The 14,225-nt window shown below is 41.0% G+C and overlaps 1 non-coding gene across 1 annotated transcript; it reads right to left on the minus strand.

The window, feature by feature from the left end:
• Nucleotides 1-11,002: 11,002 nt before the first annotated feature.
• On the minus strand, nt 11,003-11,118 carry LOC114238417 (U5 spliceosomal RNA). The gene has a single exon (XR_003623793.1). It is a non-coding gene; the product is annotated as a U5 spliceosomal RNA (small nuclear RNA).
• Between the last annotated feature and the right edge of the window lie 3,107 nt (nt 11,119-14,225).

The raw sequence follows: 14,225 nt of genomic DNA on the forward strand, positions 1-14,225 counted from the left end.
CAACTATATCTTAATTAAAAAAAAAAAAAAGGAATAATATGACCAAGTTGGGCTTTCCAATGGACTGAATGTTTATGTCCCTTCCCACAAAATTCATATGTTGAAACCCTAATACCAGTGTGATGATCTAGGACATGGGGCCTCTGGGAGTAACTAGGCCATGAGAGTGGAGCCCTCATGGATGGAATTAGTGCCCTTATAACAGGAAGCCACAGTGCTAGCTAGTTCTCTTTTCTGCCCTGTGAGGATACAAGAAGTCAGCTGTCTGCAACCCGGAGGAGGGGCCTCATCAGAACTGGAACCATGCTGGCACCCTGATCTCAGACTTACAGCCTCCGGAACTGTGAGAAATAAATTTCTGTTGTTTGTCACCCACTTTACAGTATTTTGTCATAGCAGCCTGAGCTAAGACAAGTTTATCCTAGAAATGCAAGATTGGCTCAACATTTGGAAATAAATGTCATTCACCACATTAACAATTTAAAAGAGAAAAAGCATACGATCATCCTAATAGATGCAGCAAAAACTTTAAACAGAGAGTGTAAGCAAACATCTGATAAAAGGTGTCTAATACTTACAAGAAACATCCTACTCAATGGAAAAGCATTTCTTTTAAAATCAGGCATAAGATAAAGAGGATCACTATGATTTCTACTTCACATTATACAAGATCAACATCGTATATGCTAAGTGCTCAATAATATAAGAAAAAATATCAGAAAAGAAGTTTTAAAAAAATGTGTAGGGGCAGAGTCAAGATGGCTTATTAGGAGGACATGGAATTCGCATCTCCTCACAACTAGGGCACCTACCAGGCACCAGTGGGGGACCACGGACACCTAAGGGGACGGGAGGAACCCCCAGTGACCGGATAGGATGTGGGGCATGGGGGGAGTGAAGAGGGAGGAGAAGTGGAGGTGGGACAGGACTGGCACCCCTGAGGGGAGGCTGGGGGAGGGTAAGGGATTGGGAGGGCAGAGGATCAAAAGGGAGTGTGGCCATGTTTCCCCTGCCCACTTGGGCCCCCAGGAGCCTGCTGATATCCAGGGCCTGATCCTCTGCCCACCGAGGCCCCCTCCAGCCACGCGGGTCCTGAGGGAGTGGGAGGGAGGGAAGGGGGAACAAAAGTAAAGGCTGGACCTCCGGGACCGGTACCCCTGAGGGGCAGCTGGGAGAGGGAAGGAATTCCTACACCCAGCGGGACCCACCCATGGTTAGGGGTCCAGGGGCGAAGGTGGAGACCCTGGGGGATATGATGGGGGAGGGGTGCAAAGGGCTGGAAGGGAATGCAGCCGGTGCTTTCCCCGTCCACTTAGGCACCACGGGCTCCCGGGCCTAATCCTCTGCCCTAGGAGCCTCCCTCCTGCTGCACAGAGCCCAAGCCCCACCCACACACCCTCACTCACGGCCCTACCACCAAACTCCGAAACTCCACACTCCAGAGGCCTTCCTTTCCACATGCTGCCTCTCCCTTTCTCCGCAGGTCCTAAGCAGAGGCCCCGCCCCACATTCAAACGTCACCCCGCCACCCGCCTAGGTCCCGCCTCACCCTAAACCCCGCCCCTGCCTAAGTTCCACCTCCACTCCCGTAGCCACGGCCTTTTTTTCTTTTCTCTTTTCCTCTTTTAGATTGGGGTTCTGTTTGACCTTGTTGATTCACTGTTGTTGATACTTTTATATTTTTATGTTTCCTAATAAATGTTTTATTTTTCTAATTTTATTTTATTCTTTATACTTTGTTAGTGATCTCTCCTTTTGGCTTGTTGCCCCTCCCCCCCCCTTTTTTCTTTTTTTCTGCTGTGGTTTTATTTTACCTTGTTGCAGTTGTTTCAATTATAGTTTTATTTTTCCTAATATATTTTTTATCTTTCGAATTTTATTTTCTTTTTTATTCTTTGATATTGTACTGCTCTTTTTTTGTTCCTTTTTTTTTTACTGCGCCATGAAGCTTGCGGGATCTTGGTTCCCAGCCTGGAGGTTGGGCCCGAGCTCCTGTGGTGGGAGCTCTGAGTCCAAACCGCTGGACTAACAGAGAACCTCAGACCCCAGGGAATATCAATCTGAGTGAGGCCTCCCAGAGGTCCTCATCTCAGCACCAAGACCCAGCTCTATCTAACTGCCTGCAAACTCCAGTGCTGGGCGTCTCAGGACAAACAACCAGTAAGACAGGAATACAGCACCACCCATCAAAAAAAAAAAAAAAAAAAAAACGAAATGACAAAAAATATGTTACAGACGAAGGAGCAAGGTAAAAACCTACAAGACCAAATAAATGAAGATGAAATAGGCAACCTACTTGAAAAATAATTTAGAGTAATGATAGTAAAGATGATCCAAAATCTCAGAAACAGAATGGAGAAAATACAAGAAACATTTAACAAGGATCTAGAAGAACTAAAGAGCAAACAAACAATGATGAACAACACAATAAATGAGATTAAAAATACTCTGGAAGGAATCAATAACAGAATAACTGAGGCAGAAGAACAGATAAGTGAGCTGGAAGATAAAATGGTGGAAATAACTGCCAGGGATCAGTTTAAAGAAAGAAGAATGAAAAGAATTGAGGACAGGGCTTCTTTGGTGGCGCAGTGGTTGAGAATCTGCCTGCCAATTCAGGGCACACGGGTTCGAGCCCTGGTCTGGGAAGATCCCACATGCTGCGGAGCAGCTCGTTAGCAAGAGAGGCCGCGGTAGTGAGAGGCCCGCGCACCGCGATGAAGAGTGGCCCCCACTTGCCGCAACTAGAGAAAGCCCTCGCACAGAAACGAAGACCCAACACAGCCATAAATAAATAAAAATTTAAAAAAACTCAAGCAACAAAAATTAAAAAAAAAAAAAAAAAAAAGAGAATTGAGGACAGTCTCAGAGACCTCTGGGACAACATTAAACGCACCAACATTCAAATTATAGGGGTCCCAGAAGAAGAAGAGAAAAAAAAAGGGTCTGAAAAAATATTTGAAGAGATTATAGTCAAAAACTTCCCTAACATGGGAAAGGAAATAGTCGATCAAGTCCAGGAAGCACAGAGAATACCATACAGGATAAACCCAAAGACAAACACACTGAGATACATATTAATCAAACTATCAAAAATTAAATACAAAGAAGAAATATTAAAAGCAGTAAGGGAAAAGCAACAAATAACATACAAGGGAATCCCCATAAGGTTAACAGCTGATTTTTCAGCAGAAATTCTGCAAGCCAGAAGGGAGTGGCATGACATATTTAAAGTGATGAAAGGGAAAAACCTACAACCAAGATTACTCTACCCAGCAAGGGTCTCATTCAGATTCGATGGAGAAATTAAAACCTTTACAGATAAGCAAAAGTTAAGAGAATTCAGCACCACCAAACCAGTTTTACAACAAATGCTAAAGGAACTTCTCTAGGCAGGAAACACAAGAGGAGGAAAAGACCTACAAAAACAAACCCAAAACAATTAAGAAAATGGTAATAGGAACATACATATCAATAACTACCTTAAATGTAAATGGATTAAATGCTCCAACCAAAAGACACAGGCTCACTGAATGGATACAAAAGCAAGACCCATATATATGCTGTCTACAAGAGACCCACTTCAGACCTAGGGACACACACAGACTGAAAGTGAGGGGATGGAAAAAGATATTCCATGCAAATGGAAATCAAAGGAAAGCTGGAGTAGCAATTTTCATATCAGACAAAATAGACTTTAAAGACTATTACAAGAGGCAAAGAAGGACATTACATAATGATCAAGGGATTAATCAAAGAAGATGATATAACAATTGTAAATATTTATGCACCCAACATAGGAGCACCTCAATACATAAGGCAAATGCTAACAGCCATAAAAGAGGAAATTGACAGTAACACAATCATAGTAGGGGACTTTAACACCCCACTTTCACCAATGGACAGATCATCCAAAATGAAAATAAATGAGGAAACACAAGCTTTAACTGACACATTAAACAAGATGGACTTAATTGATATTGATAGGACATTCCATCCAAAAACAACAGAATACACTTTCTTCTCAAGTGCTCATGGAACATTCTCCAGGATAGACCATACCCTGGCTCACAAATCAAGCCTTGGTAAATTTAAGAAAATTGAAATCATATCAAGTATCTTTTCTGACCACAATGCTATGAGACTAGATATCATTTACAGGAAAAAAACTGTAAAAAATACAAACACATGGAGGCTAAACAATACGCTACTAAATAACCAAAAGATCACTGAAGAAATCAAACAGGAAGTCAAAAAAATACCTAGAAAAAAATGACAGTGAAAACACGACAACCCAAAGCCTATGGGATGCAGCAAAAGCAGTTCTAAGAGGGAAGTTTATAGCAATACAATCCTACCTCAAGAAACAAGAAACATCTCAAATAAACAATCTAACCTTACACCTAAAGCAATTAGAGAAAGAAGAACAAAAAAACCCCAAAGTTAGCAGAAGGAAAGAAATCACAAAGATCAGATCAGAAATAAATGAAAAAGAAATGAAGGAAACAATAGCAAAGATCATTAAACTAAAAGCTGATTCTTTGAGAAGATAAACAAAATTGACAAACCATTAGCCAGATTCATCAAGAAAAAAGGGAGAAGACTCAAATCAACAGAATTAGACATGAAAAAGGAGAAGTAACAACTGACACTGCAGAAATACAAAAGATCATGAGAGATTACTACAAGCAACTCTATGCCAATAAAATGGACAACGTGGAAGAAATGGACAAATTCTTAGAAAAGCACAACCTTCCAAGACTGAACCAGGAAGAAATAGAAAATATAAACAGACAAATTACAAGCACTGAAATTGAAACTGTGATTAAAAAATCTCCAACAAACAAAAGCCCAGGAACAGATGGCTTCACAGGCAAATTCTATCAAACATTTAGAGAAGAGCAAACACTTATCCTTCTCAAACTCTTACAAAATATAGCAGAGGGAGGAACACTCCCAAACTCATTCTATGAGGCCACCATCACCCTGATACCAAAACCAGACAAAGATGTCCCCACAAAAGAAAACTGCAGGCCAATATCTCTGATGAACATAGATGCAAAAACCCTCAAGAAAATACTAGCAAACAGAATCCAACAACATATTAAAAGGATCATACACCATGATCAAGTGGGGTTTATCCCAGGGATGCAAGGATTCTTCAATATACACAAGTCAATCAATGTGATACACCATGTTAACAAATTGAAGGATAAAAACCATATGATCATCTCAATAGATGCAGAAGAAGCTTTCCACAAAACTCAACACCACTTATGATAAAAACTCTCCAGAAAGTAGGCATAGAGAGAACATACTTCAACATATGAACGGCCATATGTGACAAACCCACAGCCAACATATTCTCAATGGTGAAAAACTGAAAGCATTTCCTCTAAGATCAGGAACAAGACAAGGATGTCCACTCTCACCACTATTACTCAACATAGTTTTGGAAGTCCTAGCCACGGCAATCAGAGAAGAAAAAGAAATAAAAGGAATCCAAATTGGAAAAGAAGAAGTAAAACTGTCACTTTTTGCAGATGACACGATACTATACATAGAGAATCCTAAGATGCTACCAGAAAACTACTAGATCTAATCAATGAATTTGGTAGAGTAGCAGGTTACAAAATTAATGCACAGAAATCTCTTGCATTCCTATACACTAATGATGAAAAATCTGAAAGAGAAATTAAGGAAACACTCCCATTTACCATTGCAACAAAAAGAATAAAATACCTAGGAATAAACCTACCTAAGGAGACAAAAGACCTGTATGAAGAAAACTATAAGACACTGATGAAAGAAATTAAAGATGATACAAACAGATGGAGAGATATACTATGTTCTTGGATTGGAAGAATCAACATTGTGAAAATGACTATACTACCCAAAGCACTCTACAGATTTAGTGCAATCCCTATCAAACTACCAATGGCATTTTTCACGGAACTAGAACAAAAAATTGCACAATTTGTATGGAAACACAAAAGACCCCAAATAGCCAAAACAATCTGGAGAAAGAAAAACGGAGCTGGAAGAATCAGGCTCCCGGACTTCAGACTATACTAAAACTACAGTAATCAAGACAGTATGGTAGTGGCACAAAAACAGAAATATAGATCAATGGAACAGGATAGAAAGTCCAGAGATAAACCCATGCACATATGGTCACCTTATCTTTGATAAAGTAGGCAAGAGTATACAGTGAAGACAGCCTCTTCAATAAGTGGTGCTGGGAAAACTGGACAGCTACATGTAAAAGAATGAAATTAGAACACTTCCAGGAATTCCCTGGTTGCACAGTGGTTCGAATCTGCCTGCCAATGCAGGGGACACAGGTTCGAGCTCTGGTCCAGGAAGATCCCACATGCCGTGGAGCAACTAAGCCTGTGCACCACAACTACTGAGTCTGTGCCCTAGAGCCCGCGAGCCACAACTACTGAACCTGCGTGCTGCAACTACTGAAGTCCGTGCACCTAGAGCCCATGCTCCACAACAAGAGAAGCCACCGCAATGAGAAGCCCACGCACTGCAATGAAGAGTAGCCCCCGTTCTCCGCAACTAGAGAAAGCCTGCGCACTGAAACGAAGACCCAATGCACCCAAAAATAAATAAATAAATAAGATTTAATAAATAAATAAATCCCGTTTAAAAAAAACAAAAAAGAACACTTCCTAGCACCATACACAAAAATAAACTAAAAATGGATTAAAGACCTAAATGTAAGGCCAGACACTATAAAACTCTTCGAGGAAAACATAGGCAGAGCACTCTATGACATAAATCACAGCAAGATCCTTTTTGACCCACCTCCTAGAGAAATGGAAATAAAAACAAAAATAAACAAATGGGACCTAATGAAACTTAAAATCTTTTGCACAGCAAAGGAAACCATAAACAAGACGAAAAGACAACCCTCAGAATGAGAGAACATATTTGCAAACGAAGCAACTGACAAAGGTTTAATCTCCAAAATATACAAGCAGCTCATGCAGCTCAATATCAAAAAAACAAACAACCCAATCCAAAAATGGGCAGAAGACCTAAATAGACATTTCTCCAAAGAATATATACAGATTGCCAACAAACACGTGAAAAGATGCTCAATCATTAGAGAAATGCAAATCAAAACTACAATGAGGTATCACCTCACACCTGTCAGAATGGCCATCATCAAAAAAATCTACAAACAATAAATGCTGGAGAGGGTGTGGAGAAAAGGGAACCCTCTTGCACTGTTGGTGGGAATGTAAATTGATACAGCCACTATGGAGAACAGTATGGAAGTTCCTTAAAAAACTGAAAATAGAACTACCACATGACCCAGCAATCCTCCTACTGGGCATATACCCTGAGAAAACCATAATTCAAAAAGAGTCATGTACCACAATGTTCACTGCAGCATTATTTACAATAGGCAGGACATGGAAGCAACCTAAATGTCCATCGACAGATGAATGGATAAAGAAGATGTGGCACATATATACAATGGAATATTACTCAGCCAGAAAAAGAAATGAAATTTATTTGTAGTGAGGTGGATGGACCTAGAGTCTGTCATACAGAGTGAAGTAAGTCAGAAAGAGAAAAACAAATACCGTATGCTAACACATATATATGGAATCTAAAAAAAAAGGTTCTGAAGAACCTAGGGGCAGGACATGAATAAAGAGGCAGACGTAGAGAATGGACTTGAGGACAAGGGGAGGGGGAAGGGTAAGCTGGGACGAAGTGAGAGAGTAGCATTGACATATATACACTACCAAATGTAAAATAGATAGCTAGTGGGAAGCAGCTGCATGGCACAGGGAGATCAGCTTGGTGCTTTGCGACCACCTAGTGGGGTGGGATAAGGAGGGTGGAAGGGAGATGCAAGAGGGAGGGGATATGGGGATATACGTATGCCTATAGCTGATTCACTTTGTTATACAGCAGAAACACAATACTGTAAAGCAGTTATACTCCAATAAAGATGTTTTAAAAAAATGTGTAGAGGGAATTCCCTGACAATCCAGTGAATTACAGTGAATCAGAACTCTGAGCTCTCACTGCCAAGGGCCCGGGTTCGATCCCTGGTGGGGGAACTAAGATTTCGCATGCTGCATGGTGTGGCCAAAAAAAAAAAAAAAAAAAAAGTTAAAAAAAAACTGTGTAGGTAGAAAATTCAAAATAATCTACACACAATTATTAGAGTTAATGAGAGAGTCAAGTGAGGTTGCCAGATGTAACATCCTATAGACGCGTCAATTGCATTTCTATAGAACGGGAATGCACAATTAGGAAATGCAATTTTAAAAATTAACAAAAGATACATCTTTAGTAGAAAAATGTAACACTTAATTGAAAAATAATAAAGAAGACCTAAACATATGGAGAGACAAATCATGTCCATGAGTAAGATGAAAATTCAATTCTCCCTCAATAATTTATGGATTAAATTCAGATCCAATAGGGATTTTCATGGAAATCAACAAGGCAATTCTAAACATTTTTGGAAGGACAAAGGATAGCCAAGTTAGTTCTGGAAAGAAAACCAAAGAGGGGGATTAAGCCTACCAGTTTCAAGTATCGCTATAAACCCACAGGAATTAGGATATGTGATGTTAGCTCAGGGATAGATAATTTAGACCCATGGAATAGAATAGAGAGCCCAGAATGTTTATGGCATTGATTGTGGTAACAGTTTCATGGGTCTGTACTTAACTCCAAACTCATCAAGTTGTACACATTAAATATATGCAGCTTTTTGTATGTCAATCATACCTCAATAGAGTGATGTGAAAAAAGAAAATAGTGTAGAAACATTCCCATGCATGTGAGGAAAGCTGATGTATGTCAGAGTTGTCACTGCAGATCAGTGGGGAAAAAGACATCAATCAATAAATAGTGCTGGTGCATGGTACTAGTGATTTATTCAATAAACATTCAGTGACAACACCAAAAAAAAAAAAAAAAAAAAAAATGGTGCTGGTGCCGTGGGACCACTAAGCCCAGGCACCACAACTACTCGGCCCATGTGCTCTGGAGCTCATGCACCACAACTTGAGAGCCCGCACAGCTAGAGAGCCTGTGTGCCGCAACTAAGACCTAAAGCAGCCAAATAAATAAATATTTTAAAAAATAAAAACCATTACTCTGATATGAAAATAACCTTTAAAAAAACAAATCAATAGTGCTGGGCTATTGTCATCATTTTGGGGGGGAAATAAAAATGATCCACACTTCACACTCTATACAAAAATTCAGCTCCTGGTGAATCAAGGACTTAAATATTAAAGACATAACTTTAAAAAATATAGAATTGCTTTAATAACTTGAGATAATGAATTATTTATTAAATAAAACACACCAAAAAAGCACAAATCACAATAAAAATTTTTTAAAGAGATCAATCTGACATTAAAATTTAGACCAGCTCACCAGGAGACACTATAAGAAAAATGGACAGGGGGCTTCCCTGGTGGCACAGTGGTTAAGAATCCTCCTGCTACTGCAGGGGACACGGGCTCCAGCCCTGGTCCGGGAAGATCCTACATGCTGCGGAGCAACTAAGCCTGTGCACCACAACTACTGAGCCTGTGCTCTAGAGCCCGCGAGCCACAACTACTGAGCCCACGTGGCATAAACTACTGAAGCCCACCCACCTAGAGCCCGTGCTCCACAACAAGAGAAGCCACCGCAAGGACAAGCTCGCACACCGCAGCGAAAAGTAGGCCTCACTCGCTGCGACTACACGAAGCCCGCGCTCAGAAACGCAGACCCAACGCAGCCAAAAATATATAAATTAATAAAAAAAGAACACCACTATAAAACAATTTCATGATTACCAGATGGACAAAACTTAAAGTCTGAGCATACCAAGGGCCAGTAAGGCTGAGAGGCAATGAGAATATACACAGGCCATTTGGTGGAAGTGTAAATGGCTACACTCACTGTGGGGAAGAATTATTACACGTGCCTCCCCTAAGAACCTGCAACTCCGTTCCACACTCGAGGGACTCACCGGGAATAACATTATTATTATTTTTAAAGCGCTCTTTACTCTTTTAAAGATTCACTTTTTTGAACTTATTTTTGACTGCGTGGAGCCTCCATCATGACACGCAGGATCTTCGCTGAAGAGTGCGGGATCTTTCGTTGTTGCAGACGGCATATGGGATTGTATGTCCGTGACCAGCGATCAAACCTGTTTCCCTTGCATTGCAAGGCAGATTTCACTAGACCACCAGTGAACTCTCAGATGTAACACTCTTCTAATAATCAAAACGTGGAAGAAGCAAAACAAACTAACCAACTCTAAACCCATAAAGGAAAACCGAAATTTATAGACTGTGTGTTGTTAATACATTATAATTCCACAGAGCTGAGCTGTACAGTATTATCATTGGCCACAAATACCTCTTGCGCCCTTAAAAAGGTGACTGGTCTTAATTGAAATGTACTGAGCATAACACACGCATCACATTTCAGAGACTTCGTAAAACAAAAAAAAATGAAACAGTCTCCCAATCTTCCAGTTTGATTACATGTTCAACAGTAACTAGATGTACTGGACTAACCAAAACCTATTCCGGTGTTCTTTTACTTTATTCCACGTCTAAAAAAACGAAAACTTCGTCTACGACTACTTCACACCGTTTAACAAAAAAAAAAAAAAAAAAAGAAACACACTACCCGTATCCACTTAATTGTTGTAATCTTCTTTCAGCGGTAATACAAAACCCACTGAAGCACCATTTCAGTTTGAACTCATGCCGGAGCACTCACAGTCGTAGCAAATATAGAACACATAAAAACGATGTAAAGCTATAATTATTAAGCTGCAACCGAAACTATGAGCGGTTGATAATAGTGTTATCGTGAAACGTTATCGACGCGGAAAACACCGTATACAAAATTAAAAAGCAAAAAAAGGGAACACCGAAGAGCTTAAACAAACTCTCCTTTCTTCACTTTTTCTACCCCCTATAATTCTGACTTTGTAACAGACTTCAGTAGCCTTGCCAAAGCAAGGCCTCAAAAAATTGGTTTAAAACTCAGAGTTGTTCCTCTCCACGGAAATCTTTAGTAAAAGGCGAAAGATTTATACGATCTGAAGAGAAACCAGAGTATGACAAATGTTTTTGTAACTCACACCTGGGGTAAGAGAAACTCCTAGAACACTGATAGTGGCTAGTTAACACCAAGATCCAGTGCCTGAACAAAAATTTCTAGACTAGTCTGTAAATAAAGGGTCTAATCTTAGAAAATATAACTAGAAGATAATTCAAAATTTTGCCATTTAAAACTTGTACTATGTGCAGTGCACTGTGGGTATGCAAATAAGGCAAGCCCGCGTCCTTTCCATTCGAGAAAGATCTTAGTATTCACACAGTGCCCCTGCATCACCACTAGGGGGCGAAGCGGAGGATTGGCAGGCTGGCATCCACAAGCCGGACTGATCAAAGACCCACGTTTTAGGTTTTGTACATTTGTACGTCTGAGTTTGATTTCTGTTAAAGACTTTGCTGTTAAATTGGAAAAGAAAAAAATAGCAAGTAAGTAATCGGCACAAAATTCAGGACCGTGGTTTCTTCCTTTGGTGGAGTGAGGGCATTCGGGAGTTTTAAAATTTGACAATTTCCTTTTTCTTAAAATGAGTGGTGGGCGCACAGGTGTTTTGTCTGTTTTGCACCGTGCACGTCCGGGATGTACACTCTAGAATATTATGCCGCTTGTGAAAAATTCGTAGCAGTGTCTTCTTTAAAATTGCAGCTTGCGGAATTCCCTGGAGGTCCAGTGGTTAGGACTCCGCGCTTTCACTGCCTGGGCCCGGGTTCCATCCCTAGTGGGGGAACTAAGATCCCTTAAGCTGGGCGGCAAAAAAAAAAAAAAAAAAAGGAGATTGCACCCTCCGCTCGGTTTCAGGTTTCCTGCCTCCTCATCTGATGCTACTTGTGGCGATGAAATCTTGTATTTCACTTTCAGACCTCGAGTCTCATCCTGTATTTTTAAAATGAGCTGTACTCTCCTCAGCGGTGCTCAGATGCTGGGTCGCCCGGCCTACACAGACTCCTTAACTATTGTAGTAACTGAACCATCTTGGGAAAGGAAACTAAAGCTCCTTTTGTTTTTTTCTGGCAGCTTGTGTCAATGTTCCATTTCCCAACTTTGACACCTTCTCTGAGCTGTCATGTTTGTTTGCATTTCTTTTTGCTGGTTCTTTTGCTAACAAGTCGATCACATTTGACATATATTTGACTTAAATTTGTCTAATACATTTTAAAAACAGCTTTTTGGGGGATATAATCCACTTACCATAAAGTTCACCAATTTAATGTGTACAATTCAATGGTTTTTAGCATATTCACAGACTTGTGCGATCATCACAATCTAGTGGGTTTTTGTTTGTTTGTTTGTTTTTTTAGGTTTTTTTGGCCTTCCCCGAGGGGCATGTGGGATCTTAGTTCCCCCAACAGGGATGGAACCTGCCCCTCCTGCAGTGGAAGCGCAGTCTTAACCACTGGACCAGCCAGGAAGTCCCCACAGTGTAGTTTTAGGACATCTTTATCAACCCAAAAAGAAACTGTACCCATTAGCAGTTATTCCCCATCTCCCCCATCCCCCAGCCTCTACCAAACACTAACCTACTTTCTGTCTGCACCTACTCTGGGCATTTCATATAAATGGAAGCATAAAACCTGTGGCTTTTTGTGACTGGCTTCTTTCACTTAGCATAATGTTTGTGAGATTCATTCACACCTACGTTTGTTTTGATACTCTTTTGCATTCTTGCTGTATTTCACAGAGTAATGGGGAGTTAAAGACCCATGGAGATGCAAAGTTCCAGTCCTACGATGATAGCTATTTACCTCACAGGGTTTGGCCTGGGGCTAAGGCACTGAGGGGACAGGAAAGGAGCAACTCTCTGAAGAGTGTTTCCCTGCTCCGAGACTGTAGGGGACCTTTGGTCTCCTTCATTCTAGAAGGTCCTGGGCAGCTTTCACTGGTTAGACGACCACAAGGAAGGTTAACTTTTTTTTTTTAAGTAAAGGAAAGGGCTACTTTTCACAGTGGGTATTCAATTAATAGGACTCATTACTTGTATTTATTTATTAATTAAATTTTTATTTATTCTTGGCTGCATTGGGTCTTCATTGCTGCGCGCTGGCTTTCTCTAGTTGCGACGAGTTGGGGCTACTCTTTGTTGTGGTGCATGGGCTTCTCATTGCGGTGGCTTCTCGTTGCGGAGCACGGGCTCTGGGCACACGGGCTTCAGTAGTCGTGGCACGTGGGCTCAGTAGTTGTGGCTCGCGGGCTCTAGAGCACAGGCTCAGCAGTTGTGGTGCACGGGCTTAGTTGCTCTGCGGCATGTGGGATCTTGCGGACCAGGGCTCGAACCCGTGTCCCCTGCATTGGCAGGCAGATTCTTAACCACTGCACCACCAGGGAAGTCCCTAGCCTTGCCTGTTCTTGTGGATTGTTCTCTGGTTCTCATTTGTTGTGGCTGGATGCCAGAGGCCACAGCTACAAGTGGCAGGTCTGAGAGTTGGAACGACACCTAACCCTTTCAGATTCTGCAGTGGAGAAGCGCGCTCCTGTGGAAGGTGAACTGAACCTCTAGGTCTCAGCTCTTGTCCTTTGCTCATTTCTGCTGCAACGTCTGTTTGCCACAAGGAGGTGCTGCTTCCCTTTTAGTGTTCAATTCCTGCCACAAGGCCCACCTCTTAAGGTCAGGGATTCCAACGTTTTGCTCTCAGACCTCAGTGAAAGAATTTTGAAACTATGTTTCTCTTGCACATTTTAAAGATCATAGGTACAGTTTTCGTAAGATAACTTACAACATATGTTTAAATAGATGCAAAAGATGAATATTGTGCATTGTAAATATTGATACTCTAAATTGTTACATCACTTAACTTTTTTTTTTTTACATCTTTATTGGAGCATAATTGCTTTACAATGTTGTGTTAGTTTCTGCTGTATAACAAAGTGAATCAGCTATACATATATCCCCATATCTCCTCCCTCTTGCGTCTCTCTCCCACCCACCCTTTCCCACCCCTCTAGGTGGACACAAAGCACCAAGCTGATCTCCCTGCGCTATATGGCTGCTTCCCACTAGCTGTCTGTTTTACATTTGGCAGTGTATACATGTCCATGCCACTCTCTCACTTCATCCCAGCTTAACCTTCCCCCCTCCCTGTGTCCTCAAGTCCATTCTCTACATCTGCGTCTTT

This window comes from Balaenoptera acutorostrata, chromosome 3, assembly GCF_949987535.1.
Source record: "Balaenoptera acutorostrata chromosome 3, mBalAcu1.1, whole genome shotgun sequence".
NCBI classification, from domain to species: Eukaryota; Metazoa; Chordata; class Mammalia; order Artiodactyla; family Balaenopteridae; genus Balaenoptera; species Balaenoptera acutorostrata.